The sequence below is a fragment of the Chanodichthys erythropterus genome, chromosome 13, assembly GCF_024489055.1.
Source record: "Chanodichthys erythropterus isolate Z2021 chromosome 13, ASM2448905v1, whole genome shotgun sequence".
NCBI classification, from domain to species: domain Eukaryota; kingdom Metazoa; phylum Chordata; class Actinopteri; order Cypriniformes; family Xenocyprididae; genus Chanodichthys; species Chanodichthys erythropterus.
This window is the reverse complement of record NC_090233.1, coordinates 38,630,103-38,642,799: the sequence shown is the minus strand read 5'-3', so window position 1 is coordinate 38,642,799 and position 12,697 is coordinate 38,630,103. Positions and strand designations below refer to the sequence as shown.

Here is a 12,697-nt window from a genome sequence, read left to right as displayed (position 1 = left end):
AGCTTCTGCAGCACAAACACAAGCATGTAGTGCGCTATTGTTGCTGTTACGTGACGTAGTGGTGTCTGACTAGGGTCGGGAATTGGGGTGATGACTTCATTATTTCACAAAATATATGGATTGGCTGTACAAACGAAAATGCAAGGGAGTCATTTACAGATTTATCCACTCTGGGAAATAGCGGTTTCAGGCTCCCAAAATGCCGGACGAAACGCCTATACAATACATCATTTTTGCGTATACAGCTAAACGCTTTTCTATGTGGACGGGCTCTAAGTTATAGCAATGTTAAGTGGTTGTTTTGATTATTTACCAACAATCTCCTGTTTTCTTTGTTGGATTTATTAAAAGACTATTTGTTGGGTACCTTTTCCTTCACTTCAGCCACAGCTATGTGACACATATAGCTGATGTATAAATTAACTATATAATGTAAATCAAACCTTTACACATAGCATATGAGAAGTATCATCCACTGAGATTAAAAGAGTGTAAAATGCTGGGGGGAAAAAAAACTACAAAAAATGAGCACAGACTAATTATTTATGAGGGCAAAAGCTTTTGCAAACTGCAATTTCATTATTTTTTACTTTCAGAAAAGCATAAAACCAGATTTAAACATGGATTCAGACTATCTGCTTTATATTTTGGTGTGTCAGACTGTGGTTTGGTTACAGAGCTCTTATGTGGGCTGAAATATCAAGCCAGGCTTAACCAGATTATTCTGGAACACTGGCACAAGTAACATCATTATTTATTACCAGCTCATGGTGGTTTCAGAGGGGAAAATCCAGTGTCTGTTTCTTATTCCATTCTGTTCTATGAAGAATTACTTTCAATTAATCAACAGTATATTTGGTGACAGGTCAAAGGTAGAGGATGACATATAACATTCCACTATAAAATCATTGCTTATGCTTTAAAATAAGAGACAATAATGATAGCAAGCCTGGAAAGAACTGATATTTCATGCAGAGTGTAACAGGTCCCCGAGTTATGAATTTTATATTTGGGAAAATTTACAATTTGGAAAAAAATTAACCATATGATATGTTTAAAAAAACACTTTTTATTTTGTAAAATGAAAATATAAGCTGTACCTGAGTGTAGTAGGTTACTACATAAATACTAGTAATGATTTAAACCTGTTGACTGTCACAGTCTAGGTAGCGGGACACATGGTGCAGTTTTTTTATTGCCTTTCCCCATATTGTAATCATCATATTAACATCAAATTGGTCTGCAAAATATATATTTTGTATAAAATCATCTTTTATTTTAGTTCAATATATATGCTTTACAGTAAACTTAAACTTCTATTAGTTTTTTACATTCATTTTTTTTATTTCTGATTTCTGAAGTCACCCTGTAGTCAATAATGTTATCCCTTAAAATTAATCTTTGATCACCAAAATGACATTTTTAAACTTTTTTTTTTTCTTGTGAAAAAATGTCTTCATGCCTTGCACCCTTGCTTCATTTAATATACGCGGATCTGTGAATATGCAAATTACCCCCGCCTCCACTCACTTGCACAAGCTCAGAGATCCGCTCAGTCAACTTACCGAGGTAAACGCTGCACAATGGCATCACTTCTTACAACGTCGGACATATATAACAATAACTAATAAGATTAGCCTTTTGCTTGACTACATTATCAAATAGCTAATAATGTGTTGCTAATGTTACACAAACAATCAGCATCCTTACAAACTCTTTGAACAACTCAGAACGTCAGTGGAGAAAGTCATATAGTTCATCATAGCATTGTGATATACATCACACACCCACTATATTGCTAAATATATACACGATTTTTCATATCAACAGAAACCCCAGATATATGCTAAAGCCAACAACATTAACATTAGAAACAACATTAAAACTTGATTTTCACCACAGGGGGACTTTGAGTGCTTTAATTTCTGAGTGTCTTCTTTAAGACCAACCTTAGTTCCATATTCCAAAGCATTAATCATGAATTACAAGATCTATGCTCAAAATAGGAAGGTAACAGTTAACAGGTTAAATAGCAAGTAAATAAATCAACAAAAAATGTGTAAAAAATATATAATAACAATAAATATTCTTTAAATATAAACTCCTAAATCACAAATGCAGATTTAGACTTCTAGCCCATAAAATAATTTATTTTTGAATATATTTATTGAAACATCAAACTCCTAGTTTGAGACTTATTTCGTATTTAGCCCCTGCTAAAATAAGAATGTGGATGAAAATGTTGTCAGGAATGTGATTTATGGACAATGAAAAATAAAGAAAAAAGCATTTTATGTCAAGAAAAACAAGGTATGATAGAGCCAACAAACATGAAGTCAGACTGCAAAGATCTTAAAAGCAGAGATTCTTGATTCCAGACAATCAGGGGACACTCTGTGTCTGAAGAGCACAAAGGCATATGATCAGGCTGGCAGTAGCAGACTGTGGCTCGCCTTCTCCTGTAGCTTGATGAGGACAACACACGGAAACAATTACAGCTGGCCGGAGTCTGTCTGCGTGCGTATGACTACCACCCACAAACGCTCACACTGATTCAAGCTCCCACAGCACCGCCATTCTTACTCTACGTAAAAATAGAATGACTTTAAAAGAGAGAGAGAGAGTTAAAGAAACAAACACTTGAAGAAAAGCCAGAAGATACACTTATATTACAGACATCAACAAACAACCAATTTCTAACAAAAATGACCATATGTATCATATGAAAATAAAGTTAAAAAAAAAAAAGTTATTTCTTTACTCTTTTCATCCTTCATTCAATACTTTTTATATTTCTAATAGCCAGTAATCATAGCGGAGACATATATTGAATGCAAAGTGCCATTCTGTCTGTGTCTGCATGTATACTGTGAAGCTTTAATGCCTATGTGAGTGTGCAGGCTGTGTATATATATGGTGATTTTCTGTGTAGAAGCTTGTGTTTTGCCTATGATGTGCATATGTATTCATAAATTTGTGTAGGCTTGCATTTGTGTGAACCTGTCTATGTGTGTGGGAATGTTTCAGTGTGTCTGTGCTTGCTGAGTTAATTGCAGTACTCCAGACAGACAGAGGTTTCAAAAATACAGCTTTAGACTTCACAACACCACTAACTCAATCACATACATGTGACTTTTCCCAGCAGCGTTTAGCTCTCAGGGCATGTGATGCTTTTGTAGTATATCTTATCCTCTTATACCCCAAATTTTTGCCTAAATTTTCTTTGACTAGCTTACAGTTGTGAAAATTTACAATTTCCTTATAAAATATTGACTTTAATCCCAGAAAGGCCAGAACACTGACAAAAATATCTAGAAATCTTACAACATATTGTGTGCTTATGATTTCTGAGGAATGTCAAATACTTTCTTACTCCTTGCCTGCGCCTAAGAGAATGGTAATGGATTTAACAGACCCAATATGAGTGCATATATGTGTGTGTGTGTGTGTGTGTGTGTGTAGATGGGTGGGGCGTATATAATGTGTGATGATTTTCGTTGAGGGGTGTGTCTGCTGTGCCTGTCTGAGAATCACTATGTATTTACAGTTAGAAGCTGAAAGCTTCACACCAGCTTTCTCACAACTCAGTAAAAAGAGCAGGCAGTTGAATCCATAATCCTGCCACAGCAGTGGGATGAATCAGCTTCACACACTGGGTCCCTAAAGTGTTTCAATACGAGACATGCAGGGAAAATAACCTTAAATTAATTGATTCTTTAAAAGTCCTTGAACATCAGTTAGACATTTTAATATCTGTTCTGGTCATCACACTACTAGTAAACTCTTGCTTTGATGTAAGATCATTTATTGCGGGTGTAGGTCAAACTACTCTATATACAACACTAGTGTCACATTTACTTCATGTGTTCCTTCAGCTTCAGTCAAATGCCAGGTAAAAGCTCATTTAAAAAAAGCATCCTGTGCCAAATCAAAATTACATATGAGATGTCTTTGATCTGTAAATTCTCCTAGACAGCAATACAATTAGAGAGCAAACTAAGACTTTTGCTTTCAATTTGTCATCTAGGTAAAACAAAAAAGTATCTAACCATCTCAACAATGTCTCAAACTGTGCTCAGATTTACCCAGTCTGCAATCAAAATTCATAGGTTTTATTATGAACTCAAACATTTCTTATCAGAGTTATGCAATACACATTACTTGTTTTGTCCCTTACTCTTACTGTACTTGTCTGTGTTTATTTTTATTTTAGAGGAAACAACTTTCTTATGCTCATAAATGCTGCATTTAATTAATTAAAAATGCAGTACAAACAGTAATATTCCTCAAACATTATTACGATTTAAACTGTTTTCTATTTTTACATATTTTAAAATGTAAATGATTCCTGCGATGCAAAGCTGAATTTTCAGCATCATTACTCCAGTCTTCAGTGTCACATGATCTTCAGAAATTATTCTAATATGACGATTTGCTGCTCAAGAAACATTTCTTTATACTATCAATGTTGAAAACAGAAGAGTTTCGTTGCAAAACGAGATAAATCCGTTTTTAACATTTTTGTCAAAACATGTTTATTATTATGTTATCATGTTATTATTTTGTTTTAATGTGCTACTTAGCTGTATTTTTTAAGTTATGAAGGTTTAAATCAAAACAAACAAAAAATTAAAAAAATGGATTTATCTCGTTTTGCAACGAAACTCATTTTATTTAAAAAGAACAGCATTTATTTGAAATATATTTTTTGTAACAATGTAAAAGTTTTTACAGTCACATCCCGTGATGTTAGACACTGACTTTTTGTAAGACTGTGGCGAGCAGGGCGGGCGAGAGCCGTGAGGGAACGGCGCGAGTGTTAATGAGCATCACCTGGGAGGCGCACCGGCCTTGAGTCCCTCACGGAGGAGCTCCGGGAGCATAAAAGGAGGAGCGACTACAGTGAAGGACGAGAGAGGACCAGGCCTGGACTTTATTTTATGTTTTATTATGTTTGTGTGGCCGGCAGACGTCCGTGAGGGCATTACTTTCGTTTTGTTCTTTGTTTATTTTGAATTAAAGTTTTATTGAACGTTCGCCGGTTCCCGCCTCCTTCTTCCCACAACTACTAACCGTGTTACAAAGACGAAGAAGCATTTTTCTGATTTCCAGGTCTTTGTTAATAAAGTTTCCTAATAAAATTAGAGACAAGCATCCAACAAAGTCTAAAACTGTTAGTACAATGTTGTTGTCAGTCAGCTCTGATCCACAATGTAGACTCTCATTCTGTCTGTTACTGTTTATCTCATCTTGAGCTCAATAAATGTCTTTAACCAAAAAAATGTACCTTTGGCAAGTAGAGGTATGAAGAAATTTATGTGCTCTGACTTCTCTTTGAAACCACATATATACACACCCACACTTACTTGTATATGTGGTTTACTGGACTCTCCATTGGCGTAATAGTTTTTATACTGTACAAACTGTATATTCTATCCCCCTACACTGAACCTACCCATCACAGAAAACTTTTGGCACTGTTTAGTATGATTTTTAAGCCATTTGGTTTATGAGGACACAGTAATACCCATAATACCCATGTCATTATACACCATACATAATGTCCTCATAAATCATACAAGAACACTCACACATGCACACACACTCACACTTCACTCCCAGAAAAACACACGGTTAATACTTTCTTAGAAAACTATTATACAGAAAATTATACAGAAAATTATTGACCATAAACTATTATCCAAAACAAAGGAAACAACTAGGTATAATCATTTCAGAGGTTTGGAAGGAAGGAAAGAATGAAAAGAGAAAAAAAAAAGTAAATGACAGATAGTGGAAAAGGAAAAACTGTGACTGTTTAAAACATTCACACATGTGTTTCAGGTGCCAAGAGTGAGCCGTTTTCCTAGTGGCTGAGCAAGAACTAGACCATTAAGTATGTGTGTGTGTGTGTGTGTGTGTGTGTGTGTGTGTGTGTGTGTGTGTGTGTGTGTGTGTGTGTGCGTGTGCGAGAGAGAGAGAGAATCAAGAGTGCAGAGGTACAGTACCATTGGTAGTTGGTACAGTGGTGTAGAAGCAAAGAAATATTCACATTCCTCAGATACCCTGGCTTAAAGGCCAGCAAGCTCAGACACATACACACAAAAGCACAGGCTCTCTGTGGCAGAAAGACACATGACATAACCATGAACCACTGATGTTTTTATTAATTATATTTATTTTATTACATCCAGTCTATATATACAGAGAGAGAGAGAGAGAGAGAGAGAGAGAGAGAGGAGCTCTTTCATTAATAAAGCAGCAGTGCTTTTCACACCCATCCACCTCCTCACACAGATGAATCACTTTAGCACCAGTCAACATTAGTCACGAATGCTTCAGCCGCAGGGTTATTCAGTTCAGATAAGCTTCAACACCTATGCGAGTGTGGTTAATGAGAGACCCATTAAAACATAACAAGGGAAAGGGATTGATCAGATGTTTAATTTTGCTAAATTCTTACAATGTAATGTCACTTTTAAAACTTTTAAAATATAAAAGAAAGAAAAAATTTAACCAACCATGCAAAACAACAAATTTAAGTCCAGGTATACACCTCTGCTAACTGGTTACTTTGGCACTGGATTGAATAAACACAGAAGCAGTAAGCAGTAATCCTAATATGGCTGGGCAACCACTGATCCGCAACTGGATGACTGATGTTATGTTACATCATCTAATTAATATTGATGAGCCAACACTTTTCAGATCATTCCTTCACCCCTGGATTGAGAAATTAAGGGAAAGGGTCATGAACATATAAAGTCAAAGCTCACTTAAGAAGAAATGCTCAGACATGTAATTTGTAGTTGGTGCTCCAAACAATATGATTATGGTCATTAGGCTGATCCAAAAACCATAATTAAACCACTACTTTTAATTTAATGTGTATTTATTGAATTAAACTTAATTTCTGTCAAAAGGAAAATCTTACTGACCCAAACTTTTGAATGGTAATGTGCATATATAAGAGCTGTAGGTACGTAAGAGTAAAGGTTTTACTCTGAAAAGATTATATTGATTATAATATTTAATAATAATATTCAATATATTCATATATAAATCAATGCCCACTGTAACATTTCTTCAATTAACTAAGATCTAACATCCACACACATACCTCTTAACATACCCGCTAACACATCCACACCAACTAACTTATCTGCTAACAAAGTTACTAACAAACACACCAACAAACCCTCCCAATAAATTATAAGTTAGGAACTATAATTTACTCTTCTAAACACAAACAAACGAAAATACAGAAGTGGCCATTAGCGTCAAAACAGAAGGTGGGGCAGAAGAATATTCAACCTTATTCAGTTTCTTGACAAAAGCCTCTAGTGGGACTGTGTTTATTTCTGTGGGCAGCAAAATAACAAAACAACAAGCACACACCCATTATAACACTGATCCCAAAAATATACTCACTATATATATAATCACTGTCAGCTGTGTGTTAAACATGATAGTCATAAAAACATCAGAGAGATTTTACAAAACGCTCACCTCTAGAGAAAATCTAGAAAAGAGAAGAGAGGGTGTTCACTGAATGGACATGTGCATGTATTTCAACATGCATTAACACACCCATACATGTACAAATACCACACAAACACAAATATTAACATTCTAGCATGTATAGATGCCTCTCTCTCTTGAGAATACAGAGGCATTTTCTCTCAAACATTTTGGTTTCCATAAGATCTAGGGAGAAAGTGTAGCATTAAAAGTTGCTGAAATGTTGTTAGTGTTCAAAAATGCAGAAATAACAGCTCTCCAGAACAGCAAACTTCCTTCAAAAAAACTCCACTTTTGTCAAGAGTCTGACTTAAAATAACTTTAAGTGGCGGCTGGTGCAAAAAATATAAAAAAAGTTAAATAACCATTTAACAAGTGATATAATAATGTATCTATCTAAAACATGGAGAATTCAGTATTTAAAGCATGCCATAGGGCTGAGATCTAAAAAAAATATCTGTATTTATTTAAAAAAAAAAAAAATTTAAGATCCTGCCCAATATTGTCATAGAAACAATGTTCATACTGAAGGCTATAAAAACAAACATGAATGTAAACGTGTAGTATATGCTATAAATTATATGCAAAAAAGGGGTCAAATCACATTAGGCCTAGGCTAAATTCTAAAATTGTACCTTTACAATCTAAAAACAAAATGTTTTTTGAAGCAGAAATTAAATACACTAGACTAAAAATGAAAATAAATAAAAACAAAAGAACAGACTAATAATTATTATTATTTTGATTACCCTACAATAGTCACTTTACACAGTTACTGCTATCGTACAAATACACTTAGTTGTAGGTTCGAAATTCTACATTTGACATAATTATGTTCACCAACAAAAGCAAATTTTCAACAAAAATTTTGAGCAAAATGTATTTTACTCAGATTGAACTCCGTCTCTTCGGCACGCGGCGTCGCTCGTTCACGGAAGTTTGTGCTTGCTGAAGGCTCGTCCACGCCTGACTGCAAAATGGAAATATTTTCTCGACTTTCTAACTTTTACAAATGGAGAATATGTCTGTGAAATGTAAATTATGCATTGAGGAAATTATTAAATGTCACTTCAGCTTAAAAAAAATTATTAATAGAACTATGTTTGTTTCCACCAATTGCTGCACAAGTTAAGGTTACATATGATGATGAAAGCACGTTAGTGCGAGCCCTCCCGGAATCCATAGAGATTGCATTGCAGTGCCTGCGGTTCGAAAAAAAAAGTTATTTGAATGGAAGTCTACGGGAGCAGTCAGGGCAAATCTCTGCCAGACTGAAATGCCCAAAAAGAGGCGGTACTCGACGCTGATTGGACTATATCCAGAGGCAGAACAAACAGCCTAGCAGTGACAGCTAGCGTAACTCTGTGGTTGAATGCAGTGCCCAAGGAAGTCGACCGGAAGTTGAAGTCGGCCGGGTGCCGCCATCTTGTAGCAGAACTTCACTTACTTTAGCATCCCCATTGACTCCCATTCATTTTGGCGTCACTTTGACAGTGAATAACTTTACGTCTGAGGCGTTTAAAGACTCCATTTGTCCATTATTTATTTCGAAAGATACACGGCAATGTATAAAGGGCTCCATTACCTTCTATGTTACATTATGGCCCCGTAGAAACAGTTTTTGTAAAAATAAGCTAACGATTGCGTCATAACCACTCGACTCTCTGTCGCACAGAAGAGAAGTTACCGTACAGACAAGAAGAGAAGCTCGCAGGCAATCGGGGAGACGTCAAGAGAGAAGCCTACTGGCGTTACATTTTAAAATACTATACAAACTAATTAATCAGAATACTTACTCCTTCTCACTCACGCCAAAGAACTCCCCGCTCAAGCTCGCCATCTCTGCAAGATTAACGATGGCAGTTTGCACGCACAGCTACTAGAAGATTTACATCTGTCAGACAGGTTGCTGACGTCATCAAGCTTAGTTTGAGTCTGCGCGTCAGAAAAGGAAGTGCTAAAAATCGCTAAAAATGGGCTTCACTTGTCTCAATTGAGTTCCAATGGGGTCGCTGTGTCCATTTCTTTTACTGTCTATGGTTGAATGTGATTGAAAAATCCGTCCCTTTCTCACTTTGGTGGTGCGTCGCCCTATTACCCTAATGAAGAAACCGCCCCTGCCCACAGATCTTTACAAACAAACATAGCAAATATAACATCAAACCAGCACACACGGGGCAATCCCTCTCTTTTATCTCAATGTTAACATTTTCCTGCTATGACAGTGTGTTTTGCAAGCTTCTTAAACAAGACTCTGACTATCGTCGCATAGGGGACCTGGACGTGTCATAACCTTGGCAACAGCATAGGTTCCAGTTTCTGAAAGTTAAACAGATGTGAGAATTCAGGCAGCGTGGATGGATGGAATGCCGGCAAGAGACTGTGACTGTGATGTCATCAGCGCTTGACAGGTATTTGTGTATTTATGGAGAGGAAGAATTAGGAAAGGGGACATTAAGGATGGAATATTACGGAAATTTTCGTCTACAGAGGGGAAATAGGCCAGACATGCCAAACACTAACTTTTAATACTATACACCAAGTCTATGATTAAATGACTCATTGGAAATTCCTTTTTTGAGAGGTGATGAAAAAATTATTTGGAAGCTATTTGCACCTCATATTTTCTTGGAGCATGCTACTGTGAATCCAGAATGATCAAAAGAGTCTTGACGAGGTGCTTTATCTGTCAGTGTTTAACTGGAGCTGTAAGGTTTAGTCTGACTGAGAAAATACTGATGTTTTGGTGTCTCTGTTTGCATGGGCACCAATGAAAGAGAAACCAGAAGTGTTGTCCCAGGCCCTAGAATAGAGAGTCCCTGCAATGGCAGATTTAATAAAAACAGGGGTCCAAACATAACGGTTGACATCACTGCCTCCGGCTGATCTATGATTAGTCTGTGAAACCTTCATGTTATTAACCAGTAATATTTAAACCTCTTTGCCTTTCTTAAAGGGATAGACCTTACTCAAGGTATAGTCAAATGTAATTTTTGATGGGAAGGAAAATGAGGCTGAAAATGAGACATTCTTCAAAATACAGTATATTTTTTGTGTTCCCAAGAAGAAAGAAAGTCCAAGAGGTTCGGGAGGGTGAGTAAATGACAGAATTTTCATTTTGGATGAACTATGCCTTTAAATACTGAACATCACAAAGGGACAATGGAGGGGGATGTATTATAAAAATTGTGCTAAAGTTGTCAATGAAGCTTGTAAAATAATGAAATTATATCACTCAAAAAACCTGTCTACCATTAACCTTTGGATGTTTCACTCAAGGGTAAGCAGACAATAACAAATACACACACACACACACACACACACACACATACATACATAATATATATATATATATATATATATATATATATATATACACACACACACATACACACACACACACACACACACATTCCTCTGCTCTGCTTTAAATAACTGGCCTCATTCTCACAGTGAAAAGCAGTGAGTTTACTCTGAGTAAACCAGAATGCTTGTTTAAGGGCCTGAGTTTCAATATTGCCCTTTAAAAAAGCCCACAGCTGCCACCTCTCCCTCAAACACAGACACTCACTTATACACAGTGTTCTCTTATCACTTTCCAACACAACCTCTAATTGGTGTTTCAAAGTCTTTGACTGGCAAGACCAATTATGTCAAATGCATCTAACTCCCCTCTGCTATCTTCTGTGTAGATGGTGCATGGAAACTTTCACAAAAGTCACAATGAAATCAAAATTGACAATTCATATTCTTATGTCATATAATATAGCAGTATTTATAATAAATTATTTGTCATTATTTAAAAAAAAATAATGTGCCTTTTAATCAAAATAACATCCCCTCCCTCATGCAGCGCCATCTCTTCTCCTCTCTGATGACGTGTTTATTAGGGGTGTAACAATATACAAACTGAACCAAAAAAACATGATACGTCACCCACAGTATGACCGTGATACTCTCATGGCATACCGAATGCGCCCTGCCCCCTGCAGAGGTTCTACGTCAGAACGCCAACTCAGTATTTGCCGGCCGGCTGAACAGCGTCGGCCAATACGGAGATGCCGTTCTGAAGTAGAACCTGGAAGTGCTGAACGGAAACAGTGTAAGAGAATGACAGAATAGAGGATTATGTTGTATAACCGCAACAAACCGAATCTAAACGTAACTTCGAAACCGAGGTACGAACCAAACCAGATGTTTTGTTTACTGTTTGTGTACCACTAATGTTTATCGGTGTGAGGACGGGACGACCTGACACTCACATGAGATCACAGCAATAGCAAACCACAACCATCCAATCAATTCCAGCTGGACAAAATTAAGTCCCGCCCTACATTTTTTCTTCTTCGAGAAGCCTTTTCACTCGGATATACGTCACAATAGGGAAGAAATTAATATTGCAACTTACTGAAGAATGGGAAATATTATCCACAAACAAAAGCAAAAATTGCTGAGAAACCAGGTTGATGACAGAAACTAATAACTACTGCACATCATACTTAAAACAAATGGTAGATGGCCACGGACTCACGCTCACAAACACGCAAGGATTGGCATGCTTCTGGAATGTTCGACTGGATTTCTGACACATTTTCCACTCTGAAACTGCTCCTTTGTGGCTTGCTGCATGGATTTTCCATGCATAGTGGAGGAATAAAACCTGATTAGCCCCAAAGACTTCATGTATCTAGTTATGTAATAAATCTGGCTCTTACTATTGTGTGCGCTCTAAATCACAGCATACACTGAGCTTCGCACTCCATAGTAGTCGAATAAAGAACGATCACAGACTGTGCTGTAAGTAGAACCCAGTTAAATAAAGAACTGAACAGAAGTCACCAAAATACGAGAAAATATGTGGCGTTTGCATGTGAAAGAGAGGCAGAGTCAGTATGAGTGTGCGTGAATGAGGACTGAAATAGACATGGGGTAGTGCTGCTGTTGCATGCTGGCATCATTCTGGGCACTCTGTGGGACTCTGCAGAAGTGGAGGATGGTTTGGGGTTTACAGACCTCTCACCACAGAACCCAGATGCTGGCATTGACAGACAAACAGAGAGAGGGACACAAAAAGAGAAAGAAGCTGCTTTCTCGGTACTTAACAAACTGCTAATGAAACTGTCGGTCGGTATCAGTGTTGGGCGGTAATTAGTTATTACTAGTAACTAGTTACAGT

At 36.8% G+C, this 12,697-nt stretch overlaps 1 protein-coding gene across 3 annotated transcripts in view; it reads right to left on the bottom strand.

The window, feature by feature from the left end:
• ltbp3 (latent transforming growth factor beta binding protein 3) overlaps positions 1-12,697 on the bottom strand; it is a 40,376-nt gene that overhangs the window by 23,653 nt on the left and 4,026 nt on the right. The gene's annotated exons all lie outside the window — the stretch shown is intronic.